Here is a 15941-nt window from a genome sequence, read left to right on the forward strand (position 1 = left end):
GTGCTTTTTTCAGTGTCTTTTAAACATATTAATGTCTAAAGTCTAATAACACTGTAATCAGCACAAAATTGGCTACAATAATATGTGAGCAGCAAGTTTATACATTATTGTGTTTTTGAGAAAAAAGTGTTTATGCATGGCTAGTGAAAGACTACAATTTTTTACTCACTGAAATAAGACCATAAAACACAAACAGAACATTGGTTCACAAGACTTTGGAGACCTGCATGTTGTAGGCTAAAGTGTTCACTTCACAGTGTTGGGAATGTCATCTTGTTGACACATTCACAGCAAACAATACATTGATTTAAATTTTCTTAGACACTTTTTGTCCAGAAAGGCCATATGCAAGAGGGTGTGTCTGAGGATGAATAGTCATGTGATTTACCTGAGAACACAAAAGACGCACTGAACGACTAGACAAAGACGTGCATAATGAGCCTTTCAGTCAATGTAGCTGAGAGGGGATTAGCGCAGCACAATACAACACAATGCTTGTAATTAATCTATATAATTGTGTAGTTTTACTGACCCTCATCTATGTTGTTGCTGAACTACTGACTGGTTAGTTGCTAAGTTTGTCATGTGTTTGAACTTTGCTGGGTGGGAAAAGAAATTATTTTTCCCATTAGAAAAATATACTTAAAGAAAATACTGGTCTCTTGATTCACAGAGACTAGTGCGACTGTCCCATCACAGTCAGAGGACTATGACTCAATCACCAGCAAGGATGGAGCATCTCCTGGACCAACCACATCGTTTAAGCCCAATGAAGGACTAACCAGATGGATTCCCTGCCCAGTGCGGCAAGACACAAAAAGACACACAGAGAGACACACCTAGTTTTTGTAGATTTACAGATTTCCAAATTTGCAGACGACTCAAGGCCCTCTCGCTCTAAGGAGAAATACCCTAAGAAAGATAGCACCTACAGAACAGTGAGGTATGAACTGCTTTTACTACCCATGCGGAGCAGATAGCCAAAGACATCCTCCCTATGTGGCTGTCCTGTAGCCAACAGCTAACCTCCAGCTGACCATCTCACATCAAAAAAACTCTATGGGACAGCCCTGCAGCGGCCAGATGGAGAACAACGAAAGGCGATAAACGGATTCCAGGCCTGCAGCCGAGGACTTTGGGGAACGCCTACGTCTCTCCTGGAAACCTGCCGGCAGACTGCAGTTTGACCAGCCCACAGCAGAACAGACTGAGCCTCAGTAACCCCGAGGTCAGACAAGTATCCTATGGCTGTGCTGGTTGTCTCACACTAATCTCAGTTGGTCTCCATAGATACTTACAGCTTCCTCCTAAACTGCTGTTTAGACCTCACACACACAGAACATGAATTGATTTCAAGATTTCTTTTTCACCACTGCATATCAGTTATACTGTTACAATGTTTTACTTGTTAATTCATCTAGTTTCTCTGACCAGTTCTCCCTATGTAAATAGCATGTATCTACCATGTAAATAGTTGAACAAAGCTAAAAAAGGCATCTGTGACTGGCATCATCTATGTTAGTTCACACAGTAAACACGTCATTGAATCGGGGAACTCTCACTCCAATTGTAGATATCCTGTAGTACTCATTAATTGACTGGTTGATCCGCCATCAAAGGATCTGGTGCTGCAAATTTATGAAGATGGTTTATGATATTAATAATTCATAAACCAGACCCAATGAACACATTCACGTTCAGTACATATACATTTAATTTCACTGCATTGTAGAGTGCTTTTCTACACCCAAGTCCACTCAAAGCACTTTCACACTTTGCCCATTCGCCCATCCGCTCACACACCGATGAAACTGCCACCAGGGGCAACTTGGGTTGGGTTGCCAAAGACACTAAAATATGTGGCCTAAAGTAGCCAGGGATTAAATCACCAACACTGGTTCAGGACTGACCTGCTCTACCTCCTAAGCCACAACCTCTATTTCATAGCAATATAGAAGCAAAGACAACGGCCAATCTTAGACCTGTCTCCCACAGTTTCCACCAGCAATTAAGAGGCTCTTGACTATCCAAATGGTGGACATTTTCAAGGGTTTTGGACCTGTGGGCATGTTCTGTTTACAGCAGTGTAATGTCTAGGGTTATTTGATATAAACCTCAACCACAGTGGTCAGTTTTGACATTTCTTCTTGGTGTGAATGCGCTGATGGGCTGTTAGAACACTTGACCTAATGAAAGTTTTTCCACATTGATCACACTAGTACAGCTTCTCTCCAGAGTGAATACGCTGACGTGTTTTGAGGGTGCCTAACTGTGAGAAGGCTTTTCCACATTGATCACACTAGTACAGCTTCTCTCCAGAGTGAATACGCTGATGTGTTTTGCGGGTGCCTAACTGTGAGAAGGCTTTTCCACACTGGTCACACCAGTACGGCTTCTCTCCAGAGTGAACACGCTGATGTTTTTTGAGGGAGCCTAACTCTGTAAAGGCTTTTCCACACTGGTTACAGCAGAATGGCTTCTGTCCAGAGTGAATACGCTGATGTGTTTTCAGGTGCCTTAAGTGGGAGAAGGCTTTTCCACATTGGTCACAGCTGCATGGTTTCTCTCCAGAGTGAATAAGCTGATGTGTTTTCAGGCTCCCTAAGTGGCAGAAGGCTTTTCCACATTGGTCACAGCTGTATGGCTTCTGTCCAGAGTGAATACGCTTATGGTTTCTGAGGCTGCCCAACACTGTGAAGGCTTTTCCACACTGGTCACAGCTGTATGGCTTCTCTCCAGAGTGAATACGCTGATGTGTTTTCATGTGCCCTAAGTGGGAGAAGGCTTTTGCACATTGGTCACAGCTATATGGCTTCTGTCCAGAGTGAATACGCTGATGACTTTTGAGGGAGCCTGACTGTGAGAAGGCTTTTCCACACTGGTCACAGCTGTATGGCTTCTGTCCAGAGTGAATACGCTGATGTGTTTTCAGGTTGACTAACACTGCAAAGGCTTTTCCACACTGGTCACAGCTATATGGTGTTTGTCCAGAGTGAATACGCTGATGACTTTTGAGGGAGCCTGACTGTAAGAAGGCTTTTCCACACTGGTCACAGCTATATGGCTTCTGTCCAGAGTGAATACGCTGATGACTTTTGAGGGAGCCTGACTGTGAGAAGGCTTTTCCACACTGGTCACAGCTATATGGCTTCTGTCCAGAGTGAATACGCTGATGACTTTTGAGGGAGCCTAACTGTGAGAAGCCTTTTCCACATTGGTCACACCAGTATGGCTTCTGTCCAGAGTGAATAAGCTGATGTCTTTTCAGGCTCCCTAACTGTGAAAAGGTTTTTCCACACTGGTCACAGCTATACATTTTCTTTGCAGTGTGATCATGTTGATTAATCTTTAAACTCTGCAATGTTGTGAAGGTCTTGATGACTCCCTTTCTTCTTTTCTATTTGTAAAAAAGAAGTAGAAAAAAGGAAAATGGAGAGAAGATATGAAATAATATGATAGAACAATCTAAAACCATAAATGACATTGACAACATGAACATCATGAAAACTATTTCTTTGGAGTTCTATTTAATTCCAAAGTTGTAAAGTTGTGTCTCATCCACATATTTTGTCATTTTTTAAAACAGTTTTTCTTAAAATGTATGCTTGGCTCACCTCAATAGGTTTTCTTAGAATTAACATTACTTTTAACTTTTTATCATCGTTTATTTGTAAACAGAGGACACAACCCTTTGAAGTACAGACGATATATATCGGATGGACAAAATAAAAAGTCTATCATTCCATATTCAATTCAATTCAATTTTATTTGTATAGCACCAAATCACAATACAAATCATCTCAAGGCACTTTACAAAAACTAAAACTAAAAACCCAACAAATCCCTTATGAGCAAGCACTTGGCAACAGTGGAGAGGAAAAACTCCCTTTAACGGAAGAAAAACCCTCCAGCAGAACCGGGCTCAGTTTGGGCGGCCATCTGCCTTGACCAGTTGGGGTGAGTGGATAGAACAGAGAAAAGAACAGCAACAATAAACAACAAATAGATATATTATATATATATGTAATATATTATGCTCTATTGTTTATTTCATGGTGTTGCAAAATACATTGGTTACGGTAATACTTTTTCATCATTTGGATGACCGCAATCTTACACGCCATCACAGGGATGCACACAGAAACAGCATGGCAAGTGAAGGGGAGACAGAATCGGGTGTCTCCCTGCAGAAGACAGGCCAGCCAGGACAAATCGAGGAGCTCGGTCCTAAACGTGGCGCTACCTCTGTAGCATGGAGATGGTTTGGTTATGAAAAAATGTACTTTGCAAATTATGTTGGACACCCATTCCCACAACAGGCTCAAACACCACTAACTTCTTCTACCAGCTACACAAGAACCATGTGAAAGAGTATGGAGAAAGTTTATGAATGAAAGGCACAAAAGAACCATCAGATGCTCTAAATAAACTACAGAGTAAAACGACAGAGCAGGCTTTTGCCCGCAGCACTCTATATAACAGAGACTTAAAGGTGTGGTTTGTTTTCTTGTTATATTTTATTTATGTTGTGAGTCTTATTATCGCTGCTACATTTTAAACTTGAAAGTACAATGTTTACATTTTGCATTTTATTTAGCAATATTTGATGTTGGGCTTGTAATAATTAGTTTTTGAAAAGTGTTTTACATTTCATTAATATTTATTTTATATTTCCACGTTCTGTATCAAATATTTGCCAAGAAAGTCTAAATAAAATGAGAAAAATAATCACATATGAATGATCATTTTTGAGTATATACTGTACTTTAAAATGTAAAAAAGAAATAGTCCTTTCCATGTGGTCAATATATATATATAAACTATTAATTGGTTGAATTTACAGAAAATGAACTATATGGTGATATATATCGTTATCGGGATATGAGATGACTTATATCGTGATATGAGATTTTTGTCATATCACCCAGCCTTATACAGCGCTAATTAAGGAATTTCTCTTAAGCCTAAAAGAGGAGGGCCTTTTCTCGTACCCAAATCAGGTTTTCAGAAACAGCCACCGAACTGTCTGGTGATGATTACTTTTAAGATAGACCAAGTTAAACGTCTCAGTGACTCTGGTCTGTCAACCACCACAAGACCGAGAAAATTGACCAACATAAAAGTGAGTACACCAGACTGGTGACCAAGACACACACTGAGCCTGCATCCTAGAGAAGTCTTGGAACACCGACCGAGTCCAATCTGAGGACCAAATGGCCACCGAAGCAGACTTTCTTGCCCTGCTTGCATAGTAACCTGAGAAAGCTCCAGGTGATGGCTTGCAGCTAAGTACTCTGTGGTGAACAGCTGATGTCTCAAACTGTAAAAACATAGAAATATTTTTCCCCAAATCTTCCTTTAAACTATAGAATTTAATACCAAACTCTAACATGATGTAACAAATTTCAATCATCGTTGCTGACAAGTTCAGTCCATAAATTCCATGAATGTATTCCATTGTTCATCATGTATCATTTTAATTAGCGTTCTTTCCCATGTCCTCTTTTCCTGTGTACATATGTAAGTAAATGTATTTAGATTTAATAACCTGGTAATTTTGTTGTTATTGTTTATAAGAGTATATAAATCTCTACTTGGTATGATCCCTTCCTTCAGATTTGAGATTTCATTTTAATAATTGTTTATTGTTATTGTGGCTCACCTGAGAAAAGCCTGGTGTTCAAATTGAAATTATTATTACAATATAAAGTAATAAACCACAATCGTAGTCCCTCTGAACTAAAAGCAAACCTATGTGTAGATATGTACACGGTCGTGGTAGCTTCTGCTAACTCACAACATTTCTCAGAAATCTACAGTTGCTTCTCTACTGCCTCTGCTGCTAAAGTGTTGACTTCCTGGAGAGAGGAGTGACAGTACTTTTATTGTCACAGAATGGGACACATAATTGCTGACTGTGTAGCTATGGGAAAAAAATAGATCGTTACCAACCGACTCAACACCACCATTCACAAGGTGTTTGGTTTAGAGTAGCTCTGTTCACCAGTCTGACTGATGACTGTTTCAAACCCTTCCTTTTTGAAGAAGTAGTGTCGTTATCTGGGAAACCAGCAGACAAATGAGTAGTATGTATCTTAAGAGACGTGGATTTCATTCCATTCCCTTCTCAGACCAATCTGCCTGTGGAGCCAGTTGTGTGTTGTGAGGTGTTGAGTTGGGCTACACTGTGTTACTAAACTAGTTAGTAGAAGATTTCTGTAACATTACACCCCAGAAGTCTAATAGGGCTATATACCCCAGTATGCTCCAAGCTCTTCCTCAAACAAATGATGTGTTGGTGACAGCCGGTGGTCTGTTTCCCCTAAAAAAATTTTTCAGGCAGTTAGAATTTTGCAGACAACGGGATGACAGGTTTTGTGCACACATGCTCAAATGTTTGTTCATTTTTTTAAACAATTAATTCAATTAATAAATTAATAATATGTAAAAATGCATATATGTAATCGTGTGGCCACCAATTACCCACGTTAAAAACTCTAGTAATGTATCGTTAGCTAAAATTTACACCGTTGGCCAAAAGTAACGTCACTTGAGATACATCACTTGCTGAAACTGGTGGTTAAGCATGTCATTTTCTAACAAAATAATATAAATCAAGAAATTTTTAATTTCTGGCTCCATCATTAGTGATTAAATTAACACAGCTGTGAAAGTTGCTAGGCAACAGAAGCTGAGCTTCATGACTCAATGGTAGGGGCGGGAACAGTTGCTGATGCAATCAGGAAGTCCTGCATAGACTACCGTTTCACTTCAGCTTGGCCCAACATTCGGCCTTTGCAGTCTATGTAGGCTACGAAGGCTGTGTCTTTGCAGGCCGTGCCCTGCAAAGGATGTAGCCCCTGAATTGGGACAGAGCCGCATTGACAGTCTCTTGGATGACATGTTTTTACACCTTTAAAAGGTTAAAAGGTTAAAAGGTGTTGTTAGGTGGCAGCCTGTTACAGCAACTCCTCTGTTTTTTTTTTGTTTTTTGCAAGTTTTTTACTGAATTATCATCTGTTAATCCAAGTCAAATCAAGATCTATGCTTTCTCTCTGATAACTGATGAAAGTGGACGAGTTGGATTTTTCGAATTCCTGTGGAAAGACATATGGAGATTGAAACTGCATCAGAAAATATACGTTTCTGTGGCAACGGCATCTATACAAAGGAGCAACTGTTAGCTCTCAAGGGAACAAGTCTGCTTCTTGGTATAAAACCTGAAATCCCCCAAGACCTGAGGAGGCGCAGGAGGGGCTGTAGAGCAGGAGTGAAGCATCGAGAAAAACGTAGGAGATTTAAACCATTTCTCCCAAAAATTATTATGGGGAATGTGAGGTCACTCTGCTACAAAGTGGACGAACTTACAGCTTTAGCTAGCAGCCAGCGAGAGTACAGAGAGTGTAGCTTGCTTTGCCTCACCGAGACCTGGCTGAATAAAAATATACCAGACAGCTCGCTTGAACTGCCTGGGTTCTCACTAGTGCGAGCGGACAGAGGCAAACAGAGCAGCAAGAAAAGAGGAGGTGGTCTCGCAGTTTTAGTTAACTCCAAATGGTGCAACCCTGGACATGTAACAGTGAAAGACTGTATCTGTACTCCAGACAATGAGCTGTTGGTGATTAGACTGAGGCCATACTACCTGCCCCGTGAGTTTTCACACGCCATTGTTGTGACTGTTTACATTCATCCATCAGCTGCAGCACACAGTGCATGTGACATCATCCACACAGTTGTCGCTGGTCTCCAAACAAAACACCCCAGTGCCCTTATACTAATTAATGGGGATTTTAACCATGTCAGTATTTCGGGAACTCTGACCAACTTCAAACAGTATGTGGACTGTGCAACACGAGAAAATAAGATTCTTGATCTCCTTTATGCCAGTGTGAAGGAGGCATACAGCTCTTCAGCCCTACCCCCACTTGGTGGATCAGACCACAACTTAAGATATTTAGTACCAACATACAAGCCTGTAGTAAGACAGCAGTCCGCTACCAAGAGGTATGTGAAAGTTTGGTCAAAGGATGCTGAGGAGGCCCTGCAGGAGTGCTTCAGGGTTACAAACTGGGACCTTTTCATGGACGCTCATGGTGAGGACATCGAAGGCATCTCTCACTGCATCACAGATTACATCCACTTCTGTGAGGACAATATTGTTCCATCCAAAAAAGTTTGTTGTTTCCCCAATAATAAGCCATGGATAAATAAGGACATTAAAGGCCTCCTCAATAAGAAGAAGAGAGCATTCATGGCAAGAGACAAAGAGGAACTCCGAGCCACACAGAAGGAACTCAAAAGGAAGCTGAGGGAGGCAAAGCAGCTCTATAGAGACAGAGTAGAGCACAAGTTGAGACAGAACAATATCAAAGAGGTGTGGAATGGGATGAAAACAATGACTGGTTATAAGAAGTCACACACTGCTGTGGAAAGAGACTCAAAGTTTGCTAATGAACTTAACCTGTTCTTTAAGCTCACTTAATTGCACTAGCATCCAGTACATCTGAACTGTTCATATATTGCACTGGTTTTGTATGCTAAGCTGCTATGTGCCTTATGCTATTTGTGCTTGTTTATCTTTTTACTTTATCTTATCTAAGTTTATTTTGCATGCCCTTATTGTAATTATTACATTGCACTATTTAGTGTTTAGAGTTTATCTGTATGCACCAAGAGTCTGAGAGTAATGAAATGTTGATTCTCTGTATGTGCTCTACATGTGGCAGAATTGACAATAAAGCAGACTTTAACTTTGAAATATATGGATGCATATTTTAACAGTTAATAAACATAAACAATCAATGCCATAGTGTGAAGACTTTCAATTTAGTGTTATTTTGTGGAAATAAACCATCTTAGGTAACAGTTTACCACTTTAAGTTAAATACACTGTCAGGTGTGTTGTAAAATAAAGTGTTAACTACTCTTATTATTTATATTTTACCCTACTGGTTATTATTAACCAGTAAAATCAAGGACTGTCATAGGGCATTTTAAAACATTTTACATGTTAATTCAATATGCCATCCTTCTATAGTCTATGCCCCTATCTGGGCCCCCAAGAAAGAAATCCTAGAACCGCCCCTGCATATATGAAATAATAAAATTATAATATACTCTCAAGTGGGTGCAAATTGACCAAATCACTACATTCAAAATGAAAACTTTACCACAAATAAATTAAGACTTATTTTGAAAGCTTCCCATAACACCCTGAGGCAAATTATTTAAGTCACTTAATTCATTAATGTCACAATTTTAATGGACACAGAATCTCCCTATGAAAACTCCAAAGAAAAAAAATCCAATGGTGGACTTGAAATGCCAAACTGATAAATTACTGGTCAGATAAAGTACAAAGTAGCATAAGTAGCATATTAGAGGAGCAACACTCATCCTTAGTAAACTGGCTGGGTAATGGCTCAGACCTACTTCTAAGCTGTTTTATTCAGGACTGGGTGAAACCAGGAAAACACACACCTGGAAATACATAAACATAAGGACTGGATTTTAGCCGCTTCCAGACTTGAACTATTATTAGAAAGAACAGATGACACACAGACCATTGACTCTGGCCTCTTTATGAAGCCTTTTCTATCCATTAAGTCCTGAACACTGACCTGTTGATCGCTGGGAATAGGGGATTGGACCTTCTCGTTCCTGTTGGCGGAGTCGTTGCTTCTGTGGTCCGGGTCGGTTAAATCTTGATCTTGATTCTCCTCTTTTATTCTGCTCTTCCACTGGTCGTGGTCAATAAATTCCAGGTCCAGATCCCCCTCATTAATTTCGGTTTTGTTGTGGTTGTAGTAGACAGAGTCTGGCTGCTGTTTCTCCTCCTTTGTTCCCCACATGTAGCGGTCCTGGTTGACAAATCCCGGATCCTCTTCCTCCTCTTTTATTTCGGTTTTATAGTGGTCCTGGTCGATTAATCCCGGATCCTCTTCCTCCTCTTTTATTTCGGTTTTATAGTGGCCGTGGTCGATATCCGAGTCCTGCTCCTCTACCTTCATCCTGCTGTTGTAGTGGTCCTGATGATTCAATTCATGTTCTGATTCTGTGTTTTACGCTGCCACGTTGCTGCTCAGAAGTTCTTTATTTTCCTGATTTTTTTTCCCCCCTTCTTCTTCTTCTTCTTCTTCTTCTTCTTCTTCCTTTCTTTTTAATGGCGGTTGACAAGCCAGCTTAAAGGTGCATTAACGCCACCAACTGGACTGGAGTGTGGAACAGAGGTCTGACAACAAACTACAGTCTTTCAACAGAACCTATTTCTCTTTAAAAAATCTATGATATATTTCTAAGTTCTACTAACCTTCCCAAGAAGACCCTCTAATGAAAAATCATCCTGTTTTATCTTCTTAAATGCTGTTAATAGACATAGGCTCTGCACTCTAACAACACGTTTAACTGTTTCTGACTTATTGCAATTCCTACATAATCCTGTTAGATGCTTCCCAATGTTATGTAGTGTGTCATTTAATCCTGTATGTCCTATTCTTAATCCAGTTATGATTCTTTCCTCCTGTGTCAACAGGTACATTCAACTATCCCTGCTCTTCTAGCTTCTAATTGGCTGAACCCGCCTGGTCCATCACCAATCAGCAGTAGGTAGGATAGTTGGAAAACAATCAGGACAGTGGACTGGAATTGGCCACCCCTGGTCTATTGAGACAGAATGTGCTCCTTCTGAAAAGATGTTGATGTTAGAGGGAGGTGCTACAAGCAATATCTAAAAAAATGATCCACTCTCATAGAACAGACACTGGCAATTTTAACTGCATTAGTTTGGTTCCACATTTTTGTAAATGCAGAATGAATGAAGATCCTCATAATTACAGGGGTAGCTTAAACAGGATTTTTCACCCTAGATATTGTGATGTGCAAATGGGACTACCCTTAATGAGGAATTTGTAGATGGTTAATTACTGATGTACATAGGAATTCAATAGTTATTCTGCAGAGCCATGAACCGGAACAGAGGGTAGTACAAGAGAGAATGGGGTCCATTACTTTGAGCCCAGCTCAGCAGCCCACACCTTGTTTCTCTTCAAATTGTATAACTCTTTTGCCTTTTATTAAAGGTTTCCGTGGAGAGGAACAGCAAGAGTTTAAGTACATTTTTTGATCTACTATATTGTGGGGCTGACAGCATTGTCAAACATATGTTACATCTGACTTTCCAGCTGCTTTGTTTGATACAGAGAAGATTAGCATGGCCCACACCCAAATCCACCCAATGAACCTGCTTTTGACTCTTCCAGATAAATGCAAGGCAAGCACAGCAACTGCAGGTAGGCATAACAGCAAGTACATCGGCAGGTGAGGCCTTCACCCAAACAAGTGTCTCAAGTCTGGGTCCAGTTAATGATAGAGATGTTAATTTTAGAAGGAGGAGAACTGCAGTTATGGCTCCTGTGGACTGCAGCCCTTCCATAGACACCACTGTGAAAACTTCAAATGAAGATGATTTGAAATGGTGGCTTCTCAGGTAGCCAAGAATCCGGCATTGTTCTTTAGGACAACCTCTTCAAAGAACAGGGCAGCAAAGATTTGTCAAGAAAAAGCAGTTGTGGCATGTGTCACAATTGGAAAAACAATGGTTTGCTATGCCAAATGCAGCCTTAGGTAGAGCATGAGACTTTTAAGATCAAGGTCATGGGTTCAAGTCCCACATTAGGCAGAGTGATCATTTAAATATACAGAGCTTTGCTTTCGCTGCATCTTGCAATAAGCACCAGTATCCTGACAGTGCGTCAGTGTCTGGAGCCAATCCAAGCAAATGTGAATGAGAGGCAGGATACACCACAGTCCAATCATCACTCTTAAAACAGGGCCACAATGGGAAGTATATCCTTCCAGTAATTTTCCACTCCCCTACCCTTTACAGTTGTATCACAGTCTGTGATATTAGTCAGTATCATGCTTTCTATAGGTAAACAAATAGTCCAGAAATTTGCAGTTTCTTCTTCAGATTATGTTTAACCTTTTCTGTAATCTGTCTAACACATGTATGCATAACCTTTTTCAATATTAATGAATGACAGTAACAGTACACCATGAAAAAAGCATTTGTGGCATATGTCACAATTGGAAAAACAATGTTTCGGATTACTGTCTCTTTACCTGTGGTGTTCAGTTGCAGTACTAATATTGATATGACTTCACATTTGTGTAGATTTTTTTCAACCACTGCAGGATGCTGTTATAATTTGTACTGCTGGTTACAGTTTTCATTTGCAATGATAACAATGGATCCAACTAAAAGCTATTCCAGCATCAATCTATTCCTCAATTAACTTTAGCTCTTATCTTTTCAAATGTCAGTAGGAGGGCGGTCGCTTGAGCGCTATCTCAGCCAACCTGGGCAAGAGGTGAGGTACACCAAGGAGCAATTACCACTCTTATCATGGGCTAAAGATTTTGTACCTTTGTCCATAGATGTAGGATTTGAGCACTGGTCATCTTATGGGCTCAGATATCTGCATAATCTCTGTGCAAAGATATTTGAAGTCGTTTGACCAATTAAAAGAGGAGGGCAGACTCTCTTAAACAGACTTCTTCAGGTATTTACAACTGAGGACCTTCTTAACCAAACATCAAGACTGGAACAAAGTCCTAGAGTCTGCACCTATAGAGCAGTTCTTGATGAAAATCCAATTTGGGGAAAAGACACAGAACTTCATAGGCCACTTTTACAAAATATTCCTGCATCAGATCAATGGTGACACATCCAAAATTAAGATGAGATGGGACACCAAACTGAACACTAACATAGTGTAACATAACAGCAAATTCAGAAACCAGCTCAAACCTTTAGAGGGAGTTCAAAGGTAAGGTCCAAAACACACACGTAGACAGTCTTGGCAAACTGTAAATCAAACTATGGATCTATGTGTCTGCTGGGTGGGAGAGTTCGCTCAAGTGGTAGAGTGCTTAATTAGCATAAAGGCAGTGAAATTGATGCCCATGTTCTTCACAAGTCTTTAAAGCCCAAACCTCAGGCCTCTGTCAACTGTCAAAGTCTGTCAACAACTGTCTTTGGAAAAATAAGATCAGTCTCTACCTCTACCCAGAGACATAAACCTGTTGTACTGTCACATGTACTAAGACAGAACCTGATGAAACCATCGATGTCTTTAACTCAATGAACAAAGCATCCAAACTGGATCTTTTGGTATCCAGAGACAGTGAAATCAGTTCAAATTGCGGCGCTTAGAAATATTCATGTTTTAAGTTTTTTTTGTGTTGTGGTTTCCAACTGGTCAGAACTGTAATACAGAGAAGTTCCAGCAGCATTTTGTATCACTGATTCATTTCATGTTTGGTAATTGCACTTTGCATTTCTTCTCACTAAGGATCAGTCTTCACCATAATTGTTTAGCATTATCAGAAAAAGTGGAATTGAGTCTCATGCACTGAAATTAGATGGGGTCTGTGGTAGAAATTTCTTTAAGTTTGAGAATTGCTAATTCTCAGAAAACAACCACAAGTGTGATGAATCATCTCAGGTTTAATCACAGGCCCGGAGAGGACGTCCTTACAGAAGTCCCCTGCCGTCTGTGTTACAAGACCAGTTTATATACAGTTTGACACGAAAGGGGTGGACTAATCTTGAACAGACTCCACGTTTGTTCAGGTACTATCTTCAGTCTTCTTACCATCAAAGAAACAAATTGTTGACAGTTATTTACAACCCTCTACCCTAAAACACTAAACCAATAAAACAGACAGAACCACATACCATGAAAGGGTCAAGCAAACATTCAACCCCCACATTGGTTTAAGTTAGTGGCCATTTGCTCTGTTGTAAAATCCCACAGGTCACATGAATTTTGTTTCTGTTTTGAAACTAGAAATATTTCTAATTCACTAAAGTCAGGATTTTCTAGATAGATAGATCTTCTCCTCCCTGTTGATTTCCAGACATCAGTGGTCACTTTAGAGTAGTAAAAACCTCTGACACAATGATAGTGGTGTAGTGGTGAGCATAGCTGTTTTCCACACAGGGGCCAGTTGTATACAGGAGTCATAGCCAGTTTGCTGGGGTGGAGGAGTCAGTGGGTGGAGCAGAGCAGGCCACATCAACCTGTGAAAGGATGGATGACTTTGCTTTTGCCTTCAATTTAGTGAATTAGAAGCTTATAAAAAAATGTAGTGTCAGTGCCATTGATTCTGTCACCAGAACAATAAACACCATCACGGACTATTCTGACACAAATCTATGTCAAACAGGAAATATTGGGATTTAGATTTTAATTTAGAACTAATCACAGTTATAGGGCAGTTCTCAGCTGCATCAGTGGCACACTTGAATTATGTTGGTGGTTCCATGTTGACGGTTTATGAATCAGTGCAGTAACATTAGACTGGAAGTAGATAGTTACTACTGGAGTATATTGATTATTACACACATTTACTGGAGAATTTAGTTCGCTGAACAGGAGCTGACAAACATGAATCCAGGAGAAACAGGAGAATGGAGAGAGGAGACAGGAAGGAAATATGAACAGGGACCGTCATTCTAAACTTTCTAGATTCAAGAGCTAAAATTAGCTCTTGCATGTTCCAATGTCTATGGAAAAACTCAGACATTGTGGAAAACTAAGATATGGCTTAAAAACCCTTGAAAACGGTGCTGTGGCTTAGTTGGTTAAAATACTTGCTTAGTAAACAGAAGATTCTGGATTCAAATCCCAGCAGGGCCTTAACCTTAAGGGACTATAAACAGGATAAAGCTTTGTTTCCTGTTTCCATGCACTGAAATGACACTGCAAGTAGGAAACACTGCAAAACATGTTTACAGAAATACTTCAAGTTGCTGGCTTGTGACAAACCCAGTCTTAACCCATTTCAGTCGCGGCCTAATGGCTAGGGAGTCTGACTTGTAACCTGAAAATTGCAGGTTCAGGTTCAAGAATTGTCGGTGGCACAGACGAATAGCCAGTGCACTGTCCACCTTCAATACCACGACTGAGGTGAGTCCCTTGAGCAAGTCACTGGACCCCCAACTGCTCCCTGGGTGCTGCAGCATTGGCCGCCCACTGCTTTGGGTGTGTGTGCTTTGTGATGGGTTAAATGCAGAACACAAATTCCGAGTATGAGTCACCATACTTGGCCATATGAGTCACTTTCACTTTAAATTGAAAGGAAACAGGACACTCTTTTGAAGACACTGTTTATATATTAACGTTACTAAGAATCACGTTACATCGTATGTTTTCAATGCTTTAGTAGAATTTTTATACGTATCAGTCATTCTGTATTACTGTATTAGATGTTTGCTTCTTTCTTTGAATTTTGACTTTAATCTCAAAATTCAGATTTTTTTCTCTGACTTTCTTCTCAGAATTCTTCTTTTTCTGAGTTGTGACTCATTTCCTCAGAAAAATATGACAGTGCCCATAATCCTCTTCTTTAAAGCTTTGAGTCTAACTGAATAGATAAACATGCTGCCTTGACAAAGTGCAGCTGCCCTGTTTGAGCTCAAACTACCATTGTTTCAGTCAGACAAAGTCACTTGAAAGACTCTTGGAACGATTGAGAGGGGAATGGCTTCATCTCTTTATCATCAAAGCTGTGCCATTTGCTTGTAGGTAGGATTTCCTGATTTTCAACTCATTTGGGTGCAAACTGCCTAGTGTGGGCTTGAACTGAATGCGCTATTACACCACAGAGACTGTCAGTGTAGAATTTTCTCATTCTTTTAAAGAGACTAAGCCATTTTCAAGTACTCTGATAGGGACAGTGTAAATGACCATTAAATCCCCCATTCATTGAATTGGCTTGGCATCTTCGCATCCTCCAATAGAGGGCGGTGTAGCTTCAAAGATTACTGCACAAAGGATTTCTCAAGAAAGGACTTTATTATTAAATGGAGCCAAATATTACAGAAGAACACTTTATTGAAATATGTTGGCATGATAGAGACTCAATGTGGGACAAAT

At 40.1% G+C, this 15941-nt stretch overlaps 2 pseudogenes; one reads left to right on the plus strand and one right to left on the minus strand.

Annotated features, from left to right (window-relative positions):
* Positions 1–412: 412 nt before the first annotated feature.
* The window catches only part of LOC113140106 (zinc finger protein 665-like), a 257690-nt pseudogene continuing 242161 nt past the window's right edge, over positions 413–15941 (minus strand).
* LOC113140109 (uncharacterized) lies at positions 11030–11137 on the plus strand (annotated as a pseudogene).

This window comes from Mastacembelus armatus, unplaced genomic scaffold (assembly GCF_900324485.2).
Source record: "Mastacembelus armatus unplaced genomic scaffold, fMasArm1.2, whole genome shotgun sequence".
In the NCBI taxonomy this organism is placed as follows: domain Eukaryota; kingdom Metazoa; phylum Chordata; class Actinopteri; order Synbranchiformes; family Mastacembelidae; genus Mastacembelus; species Mastacembelus armatus.